This window comes from Leptonychotes weddellii, chromosome 13 (genome assembly GCF_054177405.1).
Source record: "Leptonychotes weddellii isolate Sample4059 chromosome 13, ASM5417740v2, whole genome shotgun sequence".
NCBI classification, from domain to species: Eukaryota; Metazoa; Chordata; class Mammalia; order Carnivora; family Phocidae; genus Leptonychotes; species Leptonychotes weddellii.
Genome location: NC_138381.1, coordinates 14,038,638 through 14,065,676, shown reverse-complemented (window position 1 = coordinate 14,065,676; position 27,039 = coordinate 14,038,638). Strand labels below are relative to the sequence as shown.

General features: G+C 37.0%; 1 pseudogene; it reads left to right on the top strand.

The window, feature by feature from the left end:
• Positions 1–3,772: 3,772 nt before the first annotated feature.
• LOC145716735 (myosin regulatory light chain 12B pseudogene) lies at positions 3,773–4,429 on the top strand (annotated as a pseudogene).
• The last annotated feature ends 22,610 nt before the right edge of the window (positions 4,430–27,039 follow it).

Here is a 27,039-nt window from a genome sequence, read left to right as displayed (position 1 = left end):
AATAGCATCATGATGGAAGTGAGGAAGAGACAAAGGTAACTGAAGACCAGGCAAACTGGTGTCCCTACAGAGAAGCACAGAATTGAAAAGCCCAGAGATGGAGAGCTAACAAATTCTGCTGACATACAGGATTACTTATCAGCAACTTCTTAGTTCCATTCAAATTAAAATGGGTAGTTGTTCTCACCCGTGGTTTAAGTTGTGCCATGAATACAAAAGAAGACAGAAGGGCAAGGAAGGCTATTGTCAAGAGTTTCTTAGATCGGGGCATTAAATTTCAGATGACTAGGCTGTGAGGTGTACAGAGGAGTGGTCTAAACGATATGGGATGAAGCAGAGGTATTCATGGACTGGACAGATAGGAAGAAGTTTATGTTAGAGTACTGTTTCTTGAATTAGTGATTTTGAAGGTGAAATGGTATTTGATGATAACAGAAAAAGGAAAAAGTACAAAGTAGGTATGAAATTATATGAACAAAGGAATTTCAAAAACTGAGGCCGTTCTTTTTTTTCTTTTTTAAAGATTTCTTTATTTTAAAGAGAGAGATAGTGTGCAAGTGGGAGGAAGGGCAGAGGAAGAGAATCCCAAGCAGACTCCCCACTGAGTGCAAAGCCTGACTCAGGGCTGGATCCCACGACCCACTAGATCATGACCTGAGCTGAAACCAAGAGTCAGAGGCTTAACCGACTGAGTCACCCAAGTGCCCCCAAAATTGAGGCACTTCTGTGATTGCGGCTCTAGGAGTCACACCCAACGGCTATCTGAGAAAGCAGTCCACTTAGAAGTGAAATGTGACAAGGGCATTGTATTTTGTAGGAATTTAAGAAAATATTTCTGAAATGAAACAAGACGAAACAAGAGAGGGAGACAAACCATAAGAGACTCTTAATCTCAGGAAACAAACTGAGGGTTGCTGGAGTGGAAGGGGGTGGGAGGGATGGGGTGGCTGGGTGATGGACACTGGGGAGGGTATGTGCTATGGTGAGCGCTGTGAATTGTGCAAGACTGTTGAATCACAGACCTGTACCTCTGAAACAAATAATACATTATATGTTAATAAAAACAAATTTTTATAAAAAGAAAATATTTCTGAATAAATACAACTAGAAATTTGGGGGGGGCATGGGAAAACATGCAGTACAGAGTAAACATTTGGATTGATTGAAAAATATTTATCCAATTCTTGTCTATCTAAATACGCAACTTTCATAACTCTCATTAAATGTACTGTACTTTTGATTACATTTTAAAACTCAGTGTTTGTCCATTCTTCTCTACGTACATATTGTAGTTATAGTTATTAGAGATCATACTCACATTAAGAAGCATTTTATGGAGTAGTATGTGTTCACATAAACATCTTGGAAGTTTATAGACATTTTGAAACAGATTATTATAATTCCAATAAAAATTTTCCTGGGGTTGGGATGCCTGGGTGGCTCAGTCAGTGAAGTGCCTGCCTTCAGCTCAGGTCATGATCCCAGGGTCCTGGGATTGAGCCCAGAGTAGTAGTCAAGTAGTGGAGTAGTCATAGTCTGGCTCCCTGCTCAGCAGGGAGTCTGCTTCTCCCTCTTCCTCTGCCCCTCCCCCGGTTGCTCTCTCTTACTCTCTCAAATAAATAAATAAAATCTTTAAAAAAATTTTTTCTTGGGGTTGATTCCTAATTACAAATAGAATACTTTGTTTTAAGGAAAAAGATAATTTATATTAAATTTATTATCTAATTTATGTTAATTTATTATCTAGTTGGAAAAAGTATGTATTGGCATGTTGAAAATATAGAGTATATTTCTACATGTAAAAAATACAAAAAGAAAACACTTTAAACATAAAATGTTTGAGTAAAAGCAATCTTTTTTTTAAAGGCAGGCAATTTTCTGTTAATTAAATTACTTATAATTTAACTTTCAAGTTTAAGTAATTGGCAAAATGGGAGTGTCAAGTTAAAATCAGCAATATTTAATTTTATGTATTTATGGTGTTTCATCTTAAAATTCTTTTAACCTTGGATTTACTCTCTGACCACATATAATCTAAATATCCACAATGTACTTTATGTAACTAAGGAATGCTTATTTTTTAAAATTTAATCTTCCCATCTTACTGATTAAATTTGCTCTTTAATCTACAAAAGCACAAAATATATTTATTTTTGAAGCTCTAGATCATTTGGCTGATTCAACATCTGAAAACCAATTAATGTAATCCATCACATCAGCAGACTAAAGAAGAAAAATCATATGACCATATCAATAGATTTGGAAAGAACATTTGATAAAAGCCAACATTTATTCAGCCTAGAAACATTTAGCAAACTATGAATAGAGGGAAATTTCTCAACTTGATAAGGAACTTCTACAAAAACGAATAGCTTAATAGAACGAGTAGGCAAGCCACAGACTAGGAAATAAATGTTTAAAGAAGACATATTTGATAAAGAACTGCTATCCAAGATAAACAAAGAACCCTTAAATCTCAACAGGAAAATGAACAACCCAATTAAAAAATGACCAAAAGAGCTGAACAGACACCTCATGAAGAAAGATACACAAATGGCATTTAAGCATATGAAAAGATGCTTGACATTATATGTCATTAGGGAAATGCAAATTAAAACAACAATGAGATACACATCTATTAAAATGGACAAAATCCAGAAATAAAAATAAAAAAACTGGCAACACCAAATGATAGTGAAGATGTGGACCAACAGGAGTTCTCATTCACAGCTAGTGGGAATGCAAACGGTCCAGCTACTGTGGAAGACAGTTTGACAGTTTCTTACAAGAGTAAACACACTCTTTTCATATGATCAAGCAATCATACTCATTGATACTTACTCAAATGAGTTGAAGACTTATATCCACTCCAAATCCTGCACACAGGTATTTATAGCAGATTTATTTATAATTGCCAAAGTTTGGAAGCAATCAAGGTGTTCAGTAGGTGAATGGATAAACTGTGGTACATCCTAACAATGAAATATTATTCAGTGCTAAAAGGAAATGAACTATCAATCCATGAAAAGATAGGAAGGAAACTTAAATGCATATTAATGAGTGAAAGAAGTCAATCTGAGAGGCCACATATTGTATGATTCCAACTACATGACATTCTGGAAAAAGCAAAACTATGAAGATAGTAAAAAAGATCAGTGGTTGCCAGGGGTTGGGATGGGGAGGAGTGAAGAATAGGTAGAACACTGAGAATCTTAAGGGCAGTGAAGTATGATACCATAATGATGGATACATGCCATTATATATTTGTGCAAAGTCATAGAATGTACATCAAGAGTGAACGATGATGTAAACTATAGACTTTGGTGATATTGCCTTATCAATGCAGGTTCATTGATTGTAACAAATGTACCATTCTGGTGGGGGATGTTGATAGTGGGGGAGGATGTGCATATGTGGAAGCACCAGATACATGGGAACTCGCTATACTTTCTACTCAGTTTTTCTATGTGAACCTAAAACTGCTTAAAAAAATAAAACTTACTTAAAAATAGACAGTTAGCATTATATACTTAATTGTGAGAAACAAGATGCTTTCTTCCTAAGATGGGGAACAAGGCCAAGATGCTTCCCCTCATCACTCCTATTCACTAGCAAACTACAAATCCTAGCTAGTGCAATAAGATAGAAAAGGAAATAAAATGTATAATGATTGGGAAGGAAGAAATACAACTGTCTTTGTTTGCAGATGACATGACTATCTATGTAGAAAATTTTGAAGAATTGACAAAAAAAAGTCACGCAACTAGACAGCCCAGCCATCGTCGCCATCGCTCATAGTCTCACGCAGGGCAGCCCGGATTCTGGTGTCTGGCGGCGAATTAAATAGCCACCATGTTGAGCAAAAAGGCAAAGACCAAGACCACCAAGAAGCACCCCCAGCATGCAACATCCAATGTATTCACCATGTTTGACCAGTCTCAGTCAGGAGTTCAAAGAGGCCTTCAACATGATTGATCAGAACAGAGATGGTTTCATTGACAAGGAGGATTTGCATGATATGCTTGCTTCTCTAGGGAAGAATCCAACCAATGCATACCTTGAGGCCATGATGAATGAGACTCCAGGGCCCATAAATTTCACTGTGTTCCTCACAATGTTTGGTGAGAAGTTAAATGGCACAGATCCAGAAGATGTCATCAGAAACGCTTTTGCTTGCTTTGATGAAGAAGCAACTGGCACCATCCAGGAAGATTATCTGAGAGAGCTGCTGACAACCATGGGAGATCGGTTTACAGATGAGGAAGTGGATGAGCTGTACAGAGAAGCGCCTATTGACAAAAAGGGAAATTTCAATTATATTGAGTTCACGCGCATCCTTAAACATGGAGCAAAAGACAAAGATGATTGAAAGAACTTTAGCTAAAACCTTCCAGTTGCTTTGTCTTACTCTGTTTTATTTCCTAGACACTTTCCCCCACCCTCATAGACCTGTTGCAAGCAACTTAGTTTCACGGCTTGGCCTCTTTTTTTTTTTTTTTTTAAAGATTTTATTTATTTATTTCACAGAGAGAAACAGCGAGAGAGGGAACACAAGCAGGGGGAGTGGGAGAGGGAGAGGCAGGCTTCACGCTGAGCAGGGAGCCTGATGTGGGGCTTGATCCCAGGACCCTGGGATCATGACCTGAGCTGAAGGCAGACACTTAACGACTGAGCCACCCAGGCGCCCCGGCCTCCTTTTTGATGTATTTATTCTAGACCTTTCTGCCACTTAGCACTTGTATAATCAAACTGCAAATGGGGTTGACATTGTAAATTGTGCTGAAAAAGAGATTGCGAATAAAAATCAACAAATGTGAAAGCCCAGGAAAATATATCCAGTATTTCTGGTTTTGCTGGATTTTTATACCTTTATATAATAAAAACACTATTTTGAAATAAAGATTTAAAAAAAAGTTATGCAACTCATTAGTGATTATAGTAAGATTGCAGGACACAATCTTATGATACTAAAGTCAACTGCTTTCCTATATACCAGCAAAGAATTCTTGGGATTTGGAAATAAAAACACAGTACTATTTATATTACCACCAAAAAAGAGAAATACGTAGGTATGAATTTAACAAAATATATAAGATGTAAATGAGGAAAACTACATAACTGATGAAAGAAACCAAAGATCTAAATAAGTGGAGAGGTATTCCATTTTCATGGATAGAAAGATTCAATATTGTTAAGATGTCAGTTCTCTCCAATTTGATCTACATATTCAGTGTGGAATTTTTAAAACAAAAGAAAGCAGCAGGAGAAAATAGAAAAATGACTAGCAAGATGGCAGTTTTAAAGCCAACCACATAAATAATTACATTAAATGTCAGCATTCTCAATGCCTCAGCTAAAAGACAGAGCTTTGATACTGACTTGAAGATGTGTGCCCGTTAAATATAAAGGTACAGGTTGAAAGTTTTTAAGTGAGGGGGAAGGAGTAAAGAAATGATAAAAGGTGTCAATTCACCGAGAAAACATCACCTTCCTCTATGTATATTTGGAGCTTCACCTAATATTTGGAGCTTCAAAATACAATAGAAAATGATAAAATTTAAAGAAGAATTAAGCCCATATACAATTAGAGTTTGAGACTTTTAATTTTCTCTCAGTGATTTATACCACAAGTAGACAGATGATCAATAAGGGTAAAGAAAACCTAGGAAAAAGATAACCAATTTGATCTAATTGACATCAGAGGAACCCTCCATGACAAGATAGAGGCAAAAATACACATGAAGAGCTTATCACCATCTTTAATCATTAGGAAAATGCAAATCAAACCATAGCAGAAAATCACTACAAATTAGAAAAACACACACACAGAAATTGACAATAATGCCAAGTGCAGATGAAAATGTCAAGGAACAGGAACTCTCAAAATTGCTAGTGAGCATGCAAAGTTGAATGATCACTGTGACAAGCAGCTTGGCAGATTTATAAATATATTTTAAAGATTTTATTCATTTATTTGAGCGAGAGGGAAAGAACATGAGTGGGGGAGGGGCAGAGGGCGAGAGAGAAGCAGACTCTCTGCTGAGCGGGGGACCCTGATGCAGGGCTCCATCCCAGGACTCTGAGACCATGACCCTAGCCCAAGTCAGACGCTTAACCGACTGAGCCACCCTGGCGCCCCAGACTTTTATATTTTTACACATTAAATATGACAAAGCAATTCCACCTCTAGATTTCTACCCAAATCAAATAAAAATGTATGTCCACAGAAAGCATCTTTACAAATGTTTATAGCAGCTCTATTCCTAATAGTCCCAATGAGCAACTCACCAAGGGATGACTGGATAAATAAATGGTGATGCACCCATACAATGGAATACTATTCACCGATAAACATAAAAACCCCTGATACACGTGGCAATCTGAGTGAGCCTCTTAAGCATTACTGTAAGTGAAAGAAGCCAGACATAAAAGGCTACATGCTGTTTGATTCTATTTGTATGACATTTTAGAAAAGATGAAATGATAAGAACAAAATGTATAGCCAGAGTTGCCATGTTGGGGCTTGTGCAGAGGGGACTATCAGCGGGACAAGGAAAAGCTGAGGTAATGGAAATACCCCACTTCTCAATTATGATGGTAGCTATGCGGTTGCACATATTTGTTAAAACTGATAGAAATAGGGGCGCCTGGGTGGCTCAGTTGGTTCAGTGTGCGGACTCTTGGTTTAGGCTCAGGTCATGATCTCAGGGTGGGGAGATCGAGCCCCGCTCAGCCCAGAGTCTGCTCAAGATTCTCTCTCCCTCTCCCTCCCCCTCTGCCTCTCCCCACTCATTCTCTCTCTTTCTCAAATAAATAAAATCTTTAACAAAAAAAACACAACTGATAGAAATATCTACATAAAAAAGTAAGTTTGCTTTGTGTGAATTATACTTCAAAAAACCTGATTTAAAAAAAATAAAGAAAAATGCTAAGGCAGAGCGGGGGCCAGCCCTCGCCCATCGCTGAGTCTTCATGTGGGGTTGGAAGGATGGTGCATGGCAGTGCGGCTGGGCAGAGCATTTGCTCTTCACACAGTGAGATCCACACTCCGAGGGATGAAGAGGGGAGAGTCCACAGTGCAGGTTCCAGTTCCTCCAAGGGTCTCAACAGTTCAGGCAAGCCAGAGCAAATAGCAATTTCCCAATCTCCCTTCTTTTTCTTTTTAACAGGATGCCATCTTCTCTCTGGAGACCACCATACCCGCTTCATATTCTAATCTCTGTCCAATGGAGGTCACATCTGTGCTTGATGTCTTTGCACAAGTTTTATCTACATCAAATCAAATGAAACAGAAATCATTTTCTATTTATAAAAACGTCTAAAGAAACAGAAGGCTGTGGGGTTTTGTGTGCCATTTAATCAAAGTTCTAATAAATGAAATAATATTCAAAGGGTTGATCAGCTGGGAGGATTACCTGCTGTAGAAGGCCTAATTTGTTTCAAGCCACAGATTGATTTCTCATTTAAAAAAATGAGAATATTAATATCCTCCATGCAGTGTTCTCTTGTGAGAATTAACTGATATTATGGCTGTAAATTATCTGAGACTCAGAGAAATTAAGCAATTTGCTTAAGTTGCCTCTGCATAAATGACAGATGAGGGATCTGGTATTAATTACTAGTAAACCTTGTTAAATGTATGTGGGAAGAAGCTGCAAATCACAGGTCACAGGAACTGGACTTTTTATAGCTTCAGTTGAATATGCTTTACTGTGACTTCACACAAGAACATTTACTAAAATCCCTTTACTAGGGTGCCTCGGTGGCTCAGTTGTTAAGTGTCTGCCTTCGGCTCAGGTCCTGGTTCCAGGGTCCTGGGATCGAGCCCTGCATTGGGCTCCCTGCTCCGCGGGAAGCCTGCTTCTCCCTCTCCCACTCCCCCTGCTTGTGTTCCCTCTCTTGTTGTGTCTCTCTCTGTCAAACAAATAAATAAAATCTTTAAATAAAAAAAAAAAATAAAATCCCTTTACTGTTTCCCTAATTCACACACACACACACACACACACACACACACACACACACACACACACACGCCTACCTAGAAACCTTCTTTGCACTTATTTCATTTGTCCACCAGGTGGCATTATTAGTCCACAGGCTGTCAAATAGTCTTGTAAAAGTACTTGAAAAACCGACATCTCTTATTTGTTCCGAGTTAAGCAAACCTGTGTTTTGTTCCCACACGTGTTGGCATTCCGTTTACCATTCTCAAATGAAACATCACTGAGAAATCCAACATGGTTTTTAAATTTTTTTAAGTTTTTATTTATGTATGTATGTATTTATTTATTTATTGGATGCTGGAGACAAACATCTTTATTAAAGATACTACCAAAATTTTGGCAAACATTTCAAAACAGATTTGTAAACACAATGCTTCCCTTTTCAACTGGCAGCACCTTGAAAAGACAATACAATAAGACAACACAACTTGAATCAACATTAGTTCAAAATCCTTGTATTTTTGACCACATAACTTATGTTCCCACATGATAAAACAAATGATAGTTTAAATCAACGTCAAAAGATAAACTCCATGAAATGAAAGTTTGTGCTGTTCGATGAATCACAGCATGTTATGGTTAAATATATCCACTTTTTTTTTATATTCCTGTCTCCCAGGATTAAAAAAAATCTTTAAATATACATTTCATGTAGGTAATAGCTTCTTTGCATATCTCTCTTCAAAAAATACTTTATAGCAGTATATAAATAGGTTACCTATATGTTTAATTTTACAATTTTGCCCCAAAACTATAGATCGGTTTCATTTTCATAACATACTGATTTTGCCCAACATTAATAAAGCTGACAAACTGTTGAAATGGAAATGCTTTTGTCTTCCACAATAGAAGTAGCAATATGACAGAAAAAAACCCCAAAAAACAAAAAAAACAACGCCCACAGTAACACTCATCAGTTGTTTAACCTGAGCGTTTGGCTTACTGAGAGTAGCAGCTTTTCTCCTCCATGCACGCTCACATCCACACCACCTCTGCACACATACATGGTTTTTAAAAATTTATTTATTTGAGAGAGAGAGAGACAGAGATAGCAACAGAGAGCAGGAGTGGAGGAGTAGGGAGGAGAGGGAGAAGCAGACTCCCTGCTCAGCAGGGAGCGATGCAGGGCTTGATCCCAGGACCCTGGGATCATGACCTGAGCCAAAGGGAAATGCTTCACCCACTGAGCCACCCACGCGCCCCAAGAAATCCAACATGTTAAGTTGAAGTTGTTTTAGCTACTTCGTGGTGGTGGTGAGTGGTGAGACCGGAAAGAGTTTTACAGTTTGTTTACTCCTAGCATCCTGGGGAGAACACAGAACCCCAGGACAGGGCCACTCAGGGGAAGCACCAAGCACTGGGTGGGTCAGCAGGCACAGGGAGGGAAGTGAGCTGTGAACAAGCACTTTGATTATAGTTTCTGTGGAAAAGAAAGGGGAGGCCGGGCAAACATGCTTGGGATTGGCTAATTTGAAAAATGTCAGGGGGCTCGGGGCTGTCCCTGGTTGCCTGGTACCTGGCCCTGGGGTCATAGGAGAGGTCGTTGGGGGTGTGGATAGAATCTAATGGTTGAGAAGGACTAACTGACCTATCAGTGGCTCTCAAACCTGGGTCAAGACCACACACACACACACACACACACACACACAGAGTGATAGAAGTATCCTTTAAATTTTGTGGCAAGTCTATTCATACTTCATATTAGTTGATAGTCATTTGGAACTTTCTATCTTGTTAAAACTTGAGACTCTTCATTTATTCCTAAATTCTGAGGAAGTCTGGCAGAGAATGGGTAGCCCCCTCTGTTCAGCAGCAGAGTGGGAATGGAGAGGTAAGCCTGGGAGTTTCACTGCTTGGAGTTGCCTTTGGACCCATTTAATGTGAGTACTTATGTCTATATTTACTTATGTCTTATATTCCTTGTGTCTAAAATTAAAAAGGTTGAACTAAATAGCGAAGGCATTTAGTTAGTGTGATGCATAGGACTTTACAGAAGAGCCTGAAACAATGGTGGAGAAAACCATACAGTTTATGGTTAGTGGAAGTCAATGAAATAGCCATGTATTACATAATAAAAAGCAAATATTATGGATCCTGGTAGCAAAATGATTGAAAAGTGTGAGGGGGGGCATACAATTCATATGGAAAGTATAATTTCAGCCAAAGGGGGCACAGATATTAAAATTTAAAAATCAAAAGCCCAGAGGCAGCTGCTCAAGTTTTAACAACCCCCAGGCTTTCCTCACGACCCCTAAAAGCAGAAAGGGCCCCTACTCCCATGCAGAAGTAAAGAATCTCCCGGCAAGAAGGCCGCTTCTGAAGGCTTTCCACTCCAACTGTCACTATCACGGTGAAGAGGTGCTGAGGGGGAGCATTCAAATCTATACCCACCTGAGATTCAGGCCATCCAAGGTCCCTCAGGGCCAGAGGAGCCCTTCCTACAGCAGTTCTCAGGAATACTGCTCATGAATTTGCCTGAAGCCTATCAGTCAGATAGACTGGTCCGTTCAATATGGGATGAAAAGACAGGAAACAACATACGGTTGACCTCTGAGCAGTGTGGGGGTTAGGGGCCCCAGACCCGCATGCATTTGAAAATCCAAGTATAACTTTTGACTTCCCCAAAACTGAACTACTAATAGCTGACTGCTGACCAGAAGCCCTACTGATAACATGAACAGTCAATTAACACACATATTTTATATGTTAAATGTATTATATACTGTATTCTTACAATAAAGTAAGCTAGAGAGAAGAAAATGATATCAAGAAAATCATAGAGAAGAGAAAATACATTTAGAGTACTGTACTCTATTTATTAAAAAAAAAATCCATGTATAAGTGGACCCGCACAGTCCACACCTGTGTTGTTCAAGAGTCAAGTGCATTTCAAGACAGTACTGTTCTGGGAGATGCTAGGACACAGGGATGGCACTGCTGCAGCTTACGAGTAAGAAAGTGGTCCATCCAGAAGCAGGAAGACAAACCCAAGTAGAACGATCGGATGGCCAATTCCAGGAGACAGGTTAACTAGAAACATGTGGAAGCATCTTAAAATATACAAAATGCCCAGCTTTTCTAGTATTATGATAACATTCGGATTCCTTCCTTTTTAACGAGTTTGGGACAAAGGTGAAATCGGAATTCATGTTTCTCTAAGTTAAACATCTCATGTTTGCAAGTAGAATAACTGATTTGGGGATAAATTGCACAGATTTGTGTGATGGCATCTATTTACAGCCCCCTCGAGCTTTCAGACAGAGGGAAATGAAATAGTTTTGCAGCCCTCATTCTGTTAGCACCTCTCCCATTCTTCATCTAGACTCTAAAAGCCACTCTTCCAAAGCCCTCTACCTCCTTATTTACCTCTATTAAAAGTTATTACATTTTGTGATAAATATATGTCTTTATGACTATGGTTTCCACTAGGCTACCAACTCCTAAAAAGAAAATGTTCATTATTTTATATTTCCCTAGGATATTACATGGCATACAAAGGGTAATTAACATAGGTTGAAGGAATAAAAGAATATATGGATATTGATTTTTCTAGGGAAAGAAATGGGACGTGGATAAAATATCAACATTGAATTATCACTGAAAAAAGAAAATGACCCTGATCAATGTCATGTCCTAGAGTTGCACAGCCAATTTTTAGTTGGGAATAGAATGATCACTGGGAAAGAAAAACTGAGAATAGGTAGTTACAAATATCAAAAAAAGCAGAAGTTCTGTTTATTTAATTTTGAGAACAGTAAAAGCATTGCACTGAGAATAAAGTATAATTAATTGTCTTATAAGAGATAAGCATAGGAGAAACCTTACTGGAGTGCCCAAAACTCCAGGAAGAAAAGGCATGTAAAGAATATGTAGAGAAGAGTCCAAAGATAGCATCTTTTTGCATATTTAAGCATAGATTTCTACCTTATTTCTAACATTTTCCCACCTTCACTTTTTAATCATGTCTCACAATTTGCAGTTAAATATTGAAATTTTAAAGTCATTTAAAATAGTTCACCATGATTATATTTATAGGTTTTGTTTCTGGTTAAGAATTTTATTTTACCTTTTATATTTAGTTACCTGATGATTTGAGATCACATAGATTGTATTTTCCTGTGAGGGTGAAATCTATGCTGACAATGCTTTCTTTTTTTTTTTTTTAAGATTTTATTTATTTATTTGAGAGAGAGAGTGAGAGAGAGAGCACAAGAGGGGGGAGCAGGAGAGGGAGAAGCAGACTCCCTGCTGAGCAGGTAGCCCGATGCGGGACTCGATCCCGGGACTCTAGGATCATGACCTGAGCCGAAGGTAGTCGCTTAACCAACTGAGCCACCCAGGCGCCCGCTGACAATGCTTTCTTAATTTCTTAATGAGCGTGGAAGATTTTCTAGACACAGGCAGACCATCTTGCTGCAGTTGTAGTTACTCAAATGACAAAGAAAATCATGTATACGTAATGAACACTACATAAGCTTTTTGAGGCAAGGATGCTTGTTTATTTTGTTCATTTCTTATCTGCATTGTTCAGAATTGTGAATGGCCCTGTTAGATCATCAATACATTTACTTCATTGAGTGCATTAGAACCAATTTCATTTGTCTATAGATTGCTGTTTTGAAGGAAGCAAAAAAAAAAAAAATTAAGGTTGAGACCCAGGAAATTCTCAAGAGGAAAATGTATGTAGCTTCAAATTACATACAAAAATATTGCGTGGAGTGGTGCTGGGTGGCTCAGTCAGTTAAGGGTCTGACTCTTGGTTTCAGCTCAGGTTGTGATCTCATGGGTCCTGAGATCCAGCCCCATGCCTGGGGGATTCTCTCCTTCAGCCCCTCCCCCCATTTTATCCCTCTCTCTCTCAAATAAATAAATCTTAAAAAAAATAGTGTGTAGAGAGTGAAAAGTATAGACTTTGGAAGCTATAGTGTAACAGAAGACTGATTCTCAGATACTGTCAGCTCTAATAAAGATAGTTGAGCTGGTGCAAAATTTGATAAAAGATTTGAATTCAGATTAGACTCAGATCTACTAAAAGAGTTGAACATTAACTTCCTTTACAAGAGGCGCTTGAATGTTTGGTTTCTTTTTGTTTCCCCAGTGCCTGGAACAGTGCAAAGTATGTGGTACGTATACAGCAATAATAAGTTTAAAAGGAAATTGAAGATGAATGCTTGAGAGGTTGCACATACATGGCAAATGGTGCTTATCTTAGAAATCTTTAAAGAGAAATAGAAGACTCTATCCCCAAAACAAATGATTGAGTCCGTATTTTGAAAGTCATTGGCAAAGTGGTAAAAGAAGTAATGAAAGGGGTAGGAGGAAGGTTAGTTTGCTGTGAGCACATTTTTTAAATAATAAAGGGCCCATCAAGGAAGTCAGTCAATTGGGAATATCCAAGAAAGAATGGGATGGAATGTTTGTATTTCTAATGTAACTTCCTTGGATTTCTTTCTTTTCTATTTTCTACCTTTTCTATCTTCTTTCTTTCCTTAAGATTTATTTATTTATTTGAGAGAGAGCAGAGGGATGGAGAGGAGAGGGAGAGAGAAACTTAAGTACACTCTGCACTGGGCATGGAGCCTGAAGGGGGGCTCCATCTTATGACCCTGAGATCACGACCTGAGCCTAAACCATGAGTTGGACACTTAACCTACTGAGACACCTAGGCCCCCCACCCTTTGAATTTCTTAAATCACCTATGACAATACTTTATACTTCATTCAGGATATCTTAAATGTCTGTTTTTTCCCATTTCTTCTAGATATTTTTATACTAGTGGATCTTTCTCTGAACATCATGACTGCTCTCTTCTGATGCCAAGGCCAAATTATACATGCATCTTTTAAAAAATAATAGCTCTGTAGTTGAAGAGTAATTACCTTTCCAACTTTCATAGTAAATTTTCTTTTAAAACACTATCTGCAGTGTGAAATTGAGTAGACATCTGATGGAGCTCAACCCATTTATTTCTCCCCTCAAAAAATCATTAAGGTTGAGTCACACTGAAAGTCGTACTGACATTAAATAATGCATTCTATTGCTTTAAATTGCTTTCCTACCTACGCATTATCCAGGTACAAAAACATCTCACAGTCTTCCACATTTTGAGCTTGTGTGCTTTAAATACACACACACACACATCCACACACTTACACCACTTCATTATTAATAGATAATAGCAACAAAAAGTAGAGAACAACTTGACTTACAGTTTTGGTGTCTTGGGTTACAATAAGTAATTCTTGTGATCAGGGATGTTATTGCCATTGGGTTTTTGAGTGTTATTTAATTTGATACTAATTTTCCAACAAAAGTGCTTGCTATGTTATAATTTATTTTACCTTTTATGAAGTTATCTTAATTATGCAGAAAATGTTAGCACTATGGTTGACTTTTAAGTAGCATATTCCGAGAAGAGAATTTAATCCAAGCAGGGATATAAGGGTATTGATTTTCTGTCTTTTATGTCACAGGGTCAAGTATAATGTAGATGCTGTTTGTATTAATATAAATTCCTACCAGTAGCATTGAAATCTGTCACTATTATTAATTCCTGTTTTAAATGGCCAATGCCCATTGATTTGAGCAGAAAAAATATTGGGATGGATTTAGCACTTGCTTGCTTTGACTTGTAGTCAATACATGACTTACTGAACAGACATTCATAATATTGCACTTTATGCATACCCATCAAAAAGCATGCAAAAAGATACAGTGGATGGGTATATTAGAAGTGGCTTGTAGACCATGTGTCCTTGCTGGTTATTTTCTGATGGACTTCTAGAGGGGCTGGAGGGAAATTGTACATAGATATGTGGGTGTCTTGCAAAGCATATATAGCAGAAGCTATGGTATCTGAAATATTATCATGGAAGTATCTGGAATTTTTAAGAAAATTCCCAAGACACTAACAGCATTAGAGTATAAGAGACTTTCTGGATTCCTACAGTCAACCATAGAAATAATGACAATGTAGGCAGTAGTGAACATGTGACTAAGTGTGAAATTCAACATTTATAGACCTAAGAGCTTATGGGTTGATATGGTCTATTTCCTATTTCTTAACAAATAATTTTATCAATTATTCTGAAATAACCCCATGTTCAGAGGAGTTCAGATCTAGAAAGCAGAGATACCACACCTCATAACTCTCAGAAAGTTATCCCTGTTCTAACTAGACCTTTATATTCATACCAGCCTGACCTCAGACTTTCTGATTTAGCCTTTTATCTTGTCTCAAAACTATACTTCATTCATGGCCTTGAACCTAATATTTTTTGGTTTTTCCCTGTTTTCTGCTGGCTTATCACAGCTTCTCCTAGTTATGTCTGTCTGATGTCCATGTGTACCTGATTTTTACAACTTCCCATGGTTTTCCACAGGGCAGAAAAGAAAACATACATTCCATCTTCAAGAAAAGCACCTAAAGCTGATTCTGGGACCCCATCATACCTTCACTTCTGTAGCTCCTGTGATTTTTCTGGTTTCTTGAGAAAAGTGTAATAGGGAAGGAAAACTAGCTAAGCTTGAGCAAGTCACTTCATCTCCTAAGATTCGTATCACTAATTTGTATAATGATCTTGATTTAAATTTTCTAAGTTCTACTAATCTGTAGAAACTCTAACAATATTAATAGTTCAATCAAATTTCATCGTGACCGGGGCGCCTGGGTGGCTCAGTCGTTAAGCGTCTGCCTTCGGCTCAGGTCATGATCTCAGGGTCCTGGGATCGAGCCCCACATCAGGTTCCCTGCTCGGCGGGAAGCCTGCTTCTCCCTCTCCCACTCCCCCTGCTTGTGTTCCCTCTCTCGCTGTGTCTCTCTCTGTCAAATAAATAAAATATTAAAAAAAAAAATTTCATCGTGACCTGGGATTTCCTGTGGTTGTAGGCCGTTTGGTATCTGAAGCACTTAGGTAACTGGTTGATAAATATTTGAGTTTGGCTGAATCTTAATGCATCATGTTCTCAAATATTTAAGAATATTGAATTTGGTTGTTCTTGGATGAATTTCATTCTTTACATCCCAAATGTAATAATCTTCCTGGCTTTACTTTAAAAAAAAAAAAAAAAAAGACTCTTCCTTTAAAAGAAATCACAAAACTGTGACTGATCAAAAGCCAATCTCTAGAGTTAGGTGGCCTTGATTTAACACAGCATTCCACCACTTAATGACTGTGAACTTCAGCAAGTCACTCAATTTTTCTAAGGATATTTCCTCATCTGTTAAATGAGTTCAAATTAAAAAAAAAAGTGAGGCTTAAATAAAATTTGTACATACTAAGTGTATCGCATATTTAACTATGAAATGAAATATTTGTTTGCTATTACATCATTACGATTATCAGTATTACTATGATGTTCACTATTATTATTAGCTATCTAGTTCCATCAAACTGTGATTCGACATTAGTAAGCTGGCCACAAATCTTTACAATTGGATGGGTATGTTTTAACTGTAAGTACATTCATGTCTCAAATGACTGCCTTACTTTCACTGTGAGAAGGGATAAAGTCTACATAGGGCATAACGTCAAGCACATCTCTGTAAGTTCAAGTTGACCAAAATGAAAAAGATCTAGGAAACAATCGTAAAATTTTGCAGGAGTGTGTTCATTTTCTATTGATGCATTATCCCAAATTTTGCATCTTGAAACAACAACCATTTATCATCTTACGGTTTCTGTAGGTCAGGCATCCAGGCACTGCAAAGCTGGGTCTTCTCCTCAGGGTTTTGAGGGACCAAATCAGGATTTTGGTTAGCACTATGATCTTATCTGGAGTTCTGGGTTCTTTCCCAAGCTTGACTGAGGTTGCTGCAGAATTCCGTTCCTTGTGGCGTAGAGCTAAGGTCTCTCTCTTCTTGCTGGTTGTGAGCAGAGCCCCAGCAGGATAGGTCCTGAGGCTGCCCCTGGGATCCCCTACAGACATAGTTCACAAGGCTGTGCTTTCTTCCAGGCCCCCAGAAGTATCTGCTGCTGTGTCTTCTCTCCTTTAAGCACTCATTTGATTAGGTCCTACCCAAGAGAATCTCTTTTGATTAACTCGAAGTCAACTGATGAGGGACCTTAATTCCATCTGTAAAATCTCTTTCACCCTATAACATAACAACATAACATAACATAACATAACATAACATAACAACATAATTAAGGGAGTGATGTCTCATCAGATCTCAGGTTCTCTCTGTGCCCCAGGGGAGGGGATTACACAGGCAGCTAATCCATAGGGAGGTCCATAACTTTGTGGAGCAGAGAAATTTCTTTATGTTTCCTACAAACTCTTAAGCACAAAAAGGGAATATTTATAAATAAAAATATTCCTTAAGATACATAAAGAGAAGCTTAACTGGATGCTTTGTTTTTCCTCCAAAATGAGATAAAGGCTTTAGGAGAGCTTATGAGTTCAGAATACATCATTTGTAATTAAATACTTTAAATATTTATCAAACCTTGGAGAGGGAGATGCAAAATTTTTTAAGGTTAGAAATATCAGATGAAAAGATACAACGGGCAAATTTAACTACATATATATATATAAACATTCTTTATGAGACTAAAGTTCATGTTTGATAAACATGTATAGTAAATAGGTAGGGGGTTAGTAGTTTTATATGAACTCATCATATAGTAAGTGAAAGACAGTCTTTAAAAAAAAAAAAAACAGAGTAAAATAGCTGAGGGGGGCATAAATTCACCATCCCTACCATTTTCTGAATGTTTATTCATATGTCAATGGGCTCAGTGATTTATATCCATTATCCTAGTTTTATTTTATGTTATTATTTTTTAAAGATTTTATTTATTCATTTGAGAGAGAGAGAGAGAGCAGGAGTGGGGGAGGGAGGGGCAGAGGGAGAAGGAGAAGCAGACTCCTCGCTGAGCAGGGAGCCCCATGCAGGGCTTGATCCCAGGACCCTGGGATCATGACCTGAGCTGAAGGCAGACACTTAACCAACTGAGCCACCCAGGCACCCCCCCATTATCCTAATTTTAATGCTTCGTTCGATATTGGTATCAGAGTTTTAAGAATGAGTACACTGATTCACAGAGGTTAAGTGCCATGAGTCCCAAGACAAGCAGGTGACAGAGCCCCTCCCAGCTAGTGCCAGGCATGACCTTGAAACTTCCTCTTCCACCTTTCTGCCTGCCCCCACTTAACTACTCCAAACGTGGGTTGTTAAGAAAGAGAAAGTTCATGTAGACTTCAAATAAATGGGGTAAGATGCTTCATCTCTTTATTTATGAAAGAATTTTAAACATGAGATGTCATTTTCATTTATCAAAGTATAAAGATCTTTCTCCCTCCTCCCTTGCTCATTTTAATTGGTACATATCTCAGCTTGGCTGATCCTCAAAAGACAACAGATTCAAAACTTACTTCATTTAATTGCCTTGGTTCCTATTTGAAAACACTGAGAGAGTATCAGGTAATAAAAATTCTACAACCTAGCATTCTGTTCATTGTCGTTAGCCACGGAGGAACCTGAGAACATTTTCCTTAAAGATTTGACAGGGGTAATTCTCAGGCCAGTGCTGTACAGATTAGGATATGGGGATTGTAGATTGTCTAGTTATCCTAATGATAGGAGGATACAAACTTTAGTTCTTTAGTGCACACTACATATTTGGGAGATGGTCCCAGGAAATGCTGGTAAGAGAGTAGAGAAAGGATTCAGGGAAGAGGGAGGAGCCAGTAAAGGCATATTCTGCCCAGCCGCCACTGGGTACTCCGGAGAATAGACTGTGTACACACATATTTTTTCTGTATGATCAGATTATAAAAAATTGCTAATTAGATATTTGGGTGGATAAAATACCCAAGTCCCCCATTTTATCCAAAGATAGATTTATCATTCGTGTCATGCTGCTCATCTGTGGACCCTCAATTGTCCATTGCTGCTAGACACAGAGGATCAGTCCCCAATTCCATCAAGCTCATAAAAAGCCAGTCCTCTGCTTAACTCCACATGCAATAATCCTCCTGTGTAGACACAGCTCCCATCTAGGTCTCAATGAAATTCAATAATTGTGTTACTTTTTTTGGTTTGTTTGTTTGTTTTCCTGGGAGAAAGCCATTTCACAACATCATGCATGGCGAAGCAGTGCATTAACACTTTTGGATACCGAGGTTTTGGCAACATTTTTCTCGTGCGCTATGAGGCAAGTATCCTGGAGAACTGATGGGCTTATTACGGGTTTGCCGACTGCACTGCATTGCTAGACAGAAGATTTTATATATAAGGTGTCAGGGCAAAAATGTCCCTTTCTGTGTTTCAGCTGCTTTATTTTTTCCAAGACCATTCACATCATGAGAAGTTATTTCAAAGCAGCATTTTACAAGGAAAAAAATAAACAAATGCATTGTAAATAGCATTTAATTTCCTGTAGGAAAATAGCTCAAAAATGGTAATTAGGCAAAACACTGAAAAAAAAATCCAGCAATCATTAAACAAGTTTCACTCTTTTGATAATAAATAGATGGACAGGATCTAAATGGCATTAAAATAATGGAAAATGTCATAGTTGGCATAACAGCTTTTGTTGTATCAATATTTCAAAATATTACAAAAATCAAAATAACAAATTATGAACGACTGAGCTTGAAAATGTGAAAAGAATTATTACATATCCACGATAATGAGAATTAAAATCAAAGTTATTTTTACATATTTTTTCCCACATTCTTTGTCCTCTGGACTTTATATTATAGTCATCAAATTCAGAATAAAAAGTCAAGAATATTTCTGATCATTGCCAAGAATTGCTTTAGGATTTCCAATTCCTTTATTGCTTTTATATTAAGCAAGTGAAATGAGTCTGTTTTGTTTCTTAAATCGTCAAAGTTGTTCTCAACAGTGTTTACAACAAAGGGGTCTAGTCTCTTTGTCAAATATGCAAATGTTTATTTTAATTTAATGTGATGTTTCCAATTCAATTAAGAGCTTCCTGCAAGGGTGAATTGTTCTATGAATTAATTCTGATGCCTGCCCCTTTTTTATTACTTTGGGTCTCAATATGTACAGCAAGGAAAGTCCTTTAAAGCCTGAAGTGCAGTCATTCTGTAGGAAACTTACGTTGCACATACTCATTAGGGTCACAGTAGTCTCATGGTTTTGAGTATCACAAAAATGCTTTGAGATTTTGATGAAATCTGTGTGGATCTATGGGTCATTTCCCTTGGTCATATACAATAAATGACAAAAATAATATATGCAATTTCGGTGGATCTGTGTCCTTTTAGAGTTCATGAACTTCATTTAAGGAACTCCAGTTTATTTTTTGCCCCCATGTGTGGTGAATGGGAATTTAGAATAAGCAAACAGGAAAGACAATTGAGCTATTAATTTTGAAGCGTGATGATGGCTTCACCTGCCTGCACTCTGTCTCCTCTTTGGCAAAATGAGGTGATTGAATGGGCTGATCTTGGAATCCATTCCACCTCTGACATTCTATAATTATACATCACAATTATAATGATGTTGATAATTTCTCTAGAATAGCCACCTTCAAATTGTGCTCTTCAAGCCATAGGGGTATTAGGAGGTGCTTAAGAGTTATCACAAGGTTGTTAATGAATGCACTGTATTTCAGACTGGCTTTAAGCATTCACATACTAACTAGATCAGTTCCTCTTGAATTTAATATATTAGACATCTGTGTGTGAGTTCATCTATATATTAAATGCTGTCCAATATGGTAACCACCAGCCACAGGAGGCTATGGAGCAATCGAAATGCAGTGAGACTGAGGAACTGAATTTTTAGTTTTATTTAATTTTAATTTAAGCAGTTCCTGTGGCTAGCTTCTAAGATGCTGGACAGGAAAACTAGAAATTTTTGAGCTCTATAACCTGCCTCAATTTCTCATTATTAGTAATCTTTTTTTCTTAATTTTAGTCCCCAGTTTTTGTATTTATGTTTTATTTATTATTTTAAAATTAAGATATAAGGGGTACCTGGGTGGCTCAGTTGGTTGAGTGTCTCACTCTTGATTTCAGCTCAGGTCATGATCTCAGGGTCACGGGATGGAGCCTTTTGTCAAGCTCCACGCTCAGTGGGGAGTCTGCTTGGGATTCTCTCTCTCTCCCTCTGCCCCTCCCCCTTGTGTTCACTCTCTCTAAAATAAATAAATAAATCTTTTAAAAAATAAAAATACAAAATAAATAAAATTGAGACACAGTTGTCATACAACATAATATACATAATGTCATATGACATAATTCAGGTTTCCAACATAATGATTCAATATTTGTATATATTGTGAAATAATCACCATAATATAAAATAAGTAAGTCATGGGTATATGATGTACAGTATGGTGACTATAGTTAACAGTACTGTATTGCATATTTGAAAGTTGCTAAGAGAGAAGATCTTAAAAGTTCTGATCATTACTAGCAATCTTTAAGCATTAGCCGATGACTAATTAAAAGTGTTATTTTAGAGGCAATCCAAGCATCAAGTGAATAATTGCACTGGGTGACTGAATTGTTTCATAGTTAAAATCCTGAAGTTCTTTTGCTCAGATTATAAAGTAGGCACAGACTTTCACTGAGACAAATCTGGTTTGAATTCCACTTCTGCAGGTTAGTAGCTGAGGGTCCTATCTGCCAGGGAGTCACTAACATCTGTAACCCTCAGCTTCTTTGGTAAAGCGAGGACAATAATTCCAATCTCACAGGATTGCTGTGGGGATTAAAGAAGATCATTCGTGGGCGCCTGGGTGGCTCAGTTGGTTAAGCGACTGCCTTCGGCTCAGGTCATGATCCTGGAGTCCCGGGATCGAGTCCCACATCGGGCTCCCTGCTCGGCGGGGAGTCTGCTTCTCCCTCTGACCCTCCCCCCTCTCATGCTCTCTCTATCTCATTCTCTCTCTCAAATAAATAAATAAAATCTTAAAAAAAAAGAAGATCATTCGTATGAAGTTCCCAATGTAGTGCCTGGCTCATGAAATTTACTTTTGACCAATGTTATTTCACCTATGTCGTTATGTAACATGTCACTCAGGGAGGTTTAATTCAGGTTTTGAAGTGTACAGGTAAAACACGTCTTTAACTAGTAATGAGGATGGAAAAAATAAAAATGATCCAGATGGTGTTAAACTAGAGCTTTACTTTTCCAAATGTGACTTTTAATCTGATGGCCGAATGTCCGGGTATATCCCAAGACTGGGGAGACAAGGAGATGGAGGATAAAGATTTACAGTTATAGCTTAATATAAATAGTACAGCTTTGAATCTTGCAAGCCTAGCCACTGCCACTAGCAATAAGATTACTGTCAACTCCAGAATGGGCTTGTCACTGAGTCTTTGAAGACCTGGCCGGGTGCTGATGTGGACACACATTCCTTCCCTGATTTCACTTCGTCTCCAGCAGGAATATGTCACCTTTTATTTCTCAGGAGGAGAGGACAGGTGAACAGCACTGTGATTGTCCCTACCCTAGGGGAATTAACCCTAGGAGAATGATCCAACTTTCTCTTCTTAAATCAAAAAGATATTTCTTGGGTGTATTTCTGAGTAAGGAACACTGAAAGAAGACAACTTTCTGTTACCTAATAAATTTAGTGCTCTCAGCATCCTCTGACACCCACAAATGTGAGACTTGAACACAAATTTTCAGGTTATAAGTTATCTTCCACTTATTTTTTTCAATAGCTTTTTGAATTTGAGTATAGCTGACACACAATGTTACATTAATTTTCAGGTGTACAACCTACCAATTCAACTTCTATGTTACGTCATGCTCACAAGTGTGAGCTACCACCTGTCACCATGCACTATTATAGTATCATTGACTATATTCCCCGCTCTGTGGCTTTTATTCCCCTGACTTACTCACTCCATAACTGGAAGCCTGGATCTCCCACTCCCCTTCACCCACTTGACCCATCTCCCACCCCCTTCCCCCTGGCAACCATCAGTTTGCTCTCCATATTTATAGGTCCAATTCTGCTTTTTATTTGTTTATTCATTTGTTTTGGTTTTTAGATTCACATATGAGTGAAATCATATGGCATTTGTCTTTCTCAGTCTGACTTATTTCACTTAGCATAATAACCTCTAGGTCCATCCATGTTGTTGCAAATGGCAAGATCTCACCTTTTTTGTGGCTGTGTAATATTCTTGTGTGTGTGTGTACATTGTGTGTGTGTGTACATTGTGTGTGTGTGTGTATATATATATGTATATATATATACACATATATTCCACTGTGTTCCTTATCTCCTCATCTATTAATGCAGATGACATGGTAGTATATGACATGATACTATACTAGAAAACCCTATAGACTACACCAAAAAACTATTAGAAGTAATAAATGAATTCAGTAATATTGCAGGATATAAAATTAATACCCAGAAATTGGTAGGATTTCTAGACACTAATAATAAGGTAGCAGAAAGAAATTAAGAAAACAACCCCATTTACAATTGTACCAAAAAGAATAAAATACCCAGGAATAAACTTAATCAAGGAGGTGAAAGACCTGTACTCTGAAAACTACAAAACACTGATGAAAGAAATCGAAGATGACACAAACAAATGGAAGGGTGTTTTCCACTTATTCTTGACACTAAATTCCAATTTGCAGATCTCCATCCTAAAGGTGCTTAAGAGGAGACAGTTTTTCAAAAATGTTAGTCTAGATGATATATTCCTGTACTCCATGAAAATCCTGAATTTCCTCGCAGTTGAAAATCAGAAACCTAAAATGTAATTTTGTCTTATAATATCTACTTAATATGCTTCTTTCCTTGGAAAGGATTTTTACTTCTATATATATTTGGGTAACTACAAAACCTAAGTGCTAACTCTTCTCTTGGGACTCTCTTTGAACCCCTATAGCATAAAACAGATATGTTCAATGAATCTCAATTGACTTACAAGATGTTTTACTATGTCAACAGAAAAATAATATTTTTATGCTGGAGGAACACTGTTTTTCTGAGGATTAGTAAAGGTCTAGACTTATTTTACCATTAAAGATATATCAGTAATTAGTGGCCTTTTTGCAGGTGAAGACCTTCATTGACATTTGGGAAGGTGTGTCTAAGCAGCCACTTCTGATTGACTTCTTTTTTTTTTTATTAAAATTTTTTTTTTTTTTTATTTGAGACAGAGAGAATGAGAGACAGAGAGCATGAGAGGGAGGAGGGTCAGAGGGAGAAGCAGACTCCCTGCCGAGCAGGGAGCCCGATGTGGGACTCGATCCCTGGACTCCAGGATCATGACCTGAGCCGAAGGCAGTTGCTTAACCAACTGAGCTACCCAGGCGCCCTCTTCTGATTGACTTCTAAACATGAAATGGCCCCACAGTGAATTACTGATTTATAAACCTCACCTCCTCCACTAAGATAAATTTTATGTAAAAGTCTGGGGCATCTTCTGAGAGGGCCTGACCTGCAGGGAAGCTGCCTGTCTAATTCTGATGCTCTGCAAAACTACATAATGCAAAGCCCTTTGCTTATTCTAAAAATAGTGAGTATAATTAGTCTTGCAAATCAATGTTTCCACTCATCCGGATGACAAAATAACTTGTTAAATAGCGTGCTTAATTTACATATCCAAGAGTCAACAAAGCTTCATCTACCATTTATTTGATTATATCCTTTTAGGAGAAAAAAATGCAGTTCATTGGCCGGCTGCCACTCTCCGAAATATAGGAGGTAATTAGAACCATACTGGGGTCATGTTTTCATAGCAAAATACAATCTGCTTTTAGAGCAAATATGCCATTATCTTATCTGGAGCTCCTTTATTCATAATTATTATGATATTTACGCTTATGGGCAAAATTAATAAAAATATGGGTAAATTGAAAATGGTTTTTACATGTAACATCTTGTGGTTAATTCAACAAAATTTTTAGAAATAAAAATAAATATCACACACACATACTTATAAAACCTTTACTTTTTGGTGTAATAAAGGACAAAAATAATATGCAACAATAAATGTTATTTTGTTGACATAATTAATGCCAATGACAGATCTTCAATTTTTTCAAGTGATATGAAACATAGTAATTTGAAGAATTTTGTCGATACTAGAATTGTACTATTATTAAAACATTTGGGGGCCTAGCAGCAAAAATCTACCAAATTTATGAGAACATATGAAAAATTTTAAAAAAGGGATAAATTTAGGTGTGTATTCTGTATTTCTATCTTCATTTCTGGATGTGGATTATTATTTTTGTTTCATTTTAAAACAAAGTTCTTATGAAATTTGTTTATTCCCATAATAAACAAACTACTATTCCCCTAACAAAATAATATTAATCTGTTTAGTTTTCAATCATCATATCATGTTCAGTTGACTCAAATCTTTTGTGGATAGTAACTCTTCCTCAATCATCTGCTTCCCCAAACCAAAAGTTTTACATGCTTTTAAAAGTATGATTTCACTCATATGTGGAATTTAAGAAACAAGACAGATGAACATAGGAGAAGGGGGAAAAAAAGAGAGAGAGAGAGAAGCAAACCATAGGAGAATCTTAACTATAGAGAACAAACTGAGGGTTGATGGAAGGAGGTGGGTGGGGGATGAGTTAAATGGGGATGGGTATTAGGGAGGGTACTTGTTGTGATGAGCACTAGGTGTTGTATGTAAGAGATAAATCACTAAATTCTATACCTGAAACCAATTTTACCATATATGTGAACTAACTAGAATTTAAATAAAAACATGAAACAAAAAAAATAAAATGGCAATTTTCCAGTAATAAATCTATTTGTCAAGGCACTGGAATACTTGAAATCATTGACATCAGTGAATTCTTTCCTTGTTGACAGACTGAGGTGGGAAGAAGTTCATTACAAGAAATTAGCTTTAGCAGCATTACCTTGGAATCAAGGATGATAATTTTTTGGTATCAGGATAAAATAGCATCATAATCTGGGTGCTATTTATAAGGGAAAAATGCAAATTTAATTACATTTAAAATCAAGAAATACTTGTTAAATAGATGCACTGAGCTGGCCTACTGTGTTTCAGACACTATTCAAAGGGCTGAAAAACCAAAGATGAGTAAAACCAAAATGGTCACTTCCCTTACAAAACTTACACTTTAACAAGGAAAGGAGAAGTAGCAGCATTTTTACTATCAGGGGAATGGGATACTTTGAAAATATGTAGAAGAATGAGCTGGGCTTGTCCAGATGTCCTTTTAATTTTCTCCAAGGATATTAAATGTAAGTTAAAACCTGAAGGATTAGAATTGCAAGAAAAAAATACTTATTTTACTCTTGCTTCCTTAGCTTAGTTGATTTTTTACAATGTATTCAATCAAATGTTGGCATTACTTTATGTTTAGGTTCAACTACTCTCTAGCTTACTTAATAATACTCATAGCGTAATAATACTTCTGTATTTTTTGAATTCACCAATTAAACATGATAAAAATGTCTGAAGTTTGAAGAATGTATCATTCTTTCTAAATAGAATACAAATTGAGCAAAATTCTCACTTATTACAAGTATGTAACAGAAAAGGAAAAGGAACCAAAACATTTAAAAAGTAATTATTCTGCAGCAAGACTTTCCTAGGAACTATAGTATCAGGATAAAATACACAATGACAAATATTATTTTTATAAATATTCATACATAATATACACTTATATATGATTTATACAGATTATAAATTATATATTATAAATTTATAATATAATGAACAATGCAAATATTGTACATGTACAGAATTTTCACTATGTGCATGGTTCTATATTGTTTTATAAGAAACTAAAAATGAGTTACAAACCGTTTTATGTACATTCCACTTATTATAATGATTAACCTTACATTACAATTATGTTAATTTATTTTTATCAGCAATTAGATTGTACCTACTGTGTGCTAGACCCCAAGCATAGAAAGAATTCAAGCCCTAACCCAGCCCACAAAGAGTCCACAATTTAGAGAGGAAGTCGGACACATAATGATTACATATGTAGTTCAGGAATGAGCAACATCTCTTGTATCTGTCATCTCATTTGATCCTTTTAAGGTAAATAACAAAAGTATTTTTATCACAT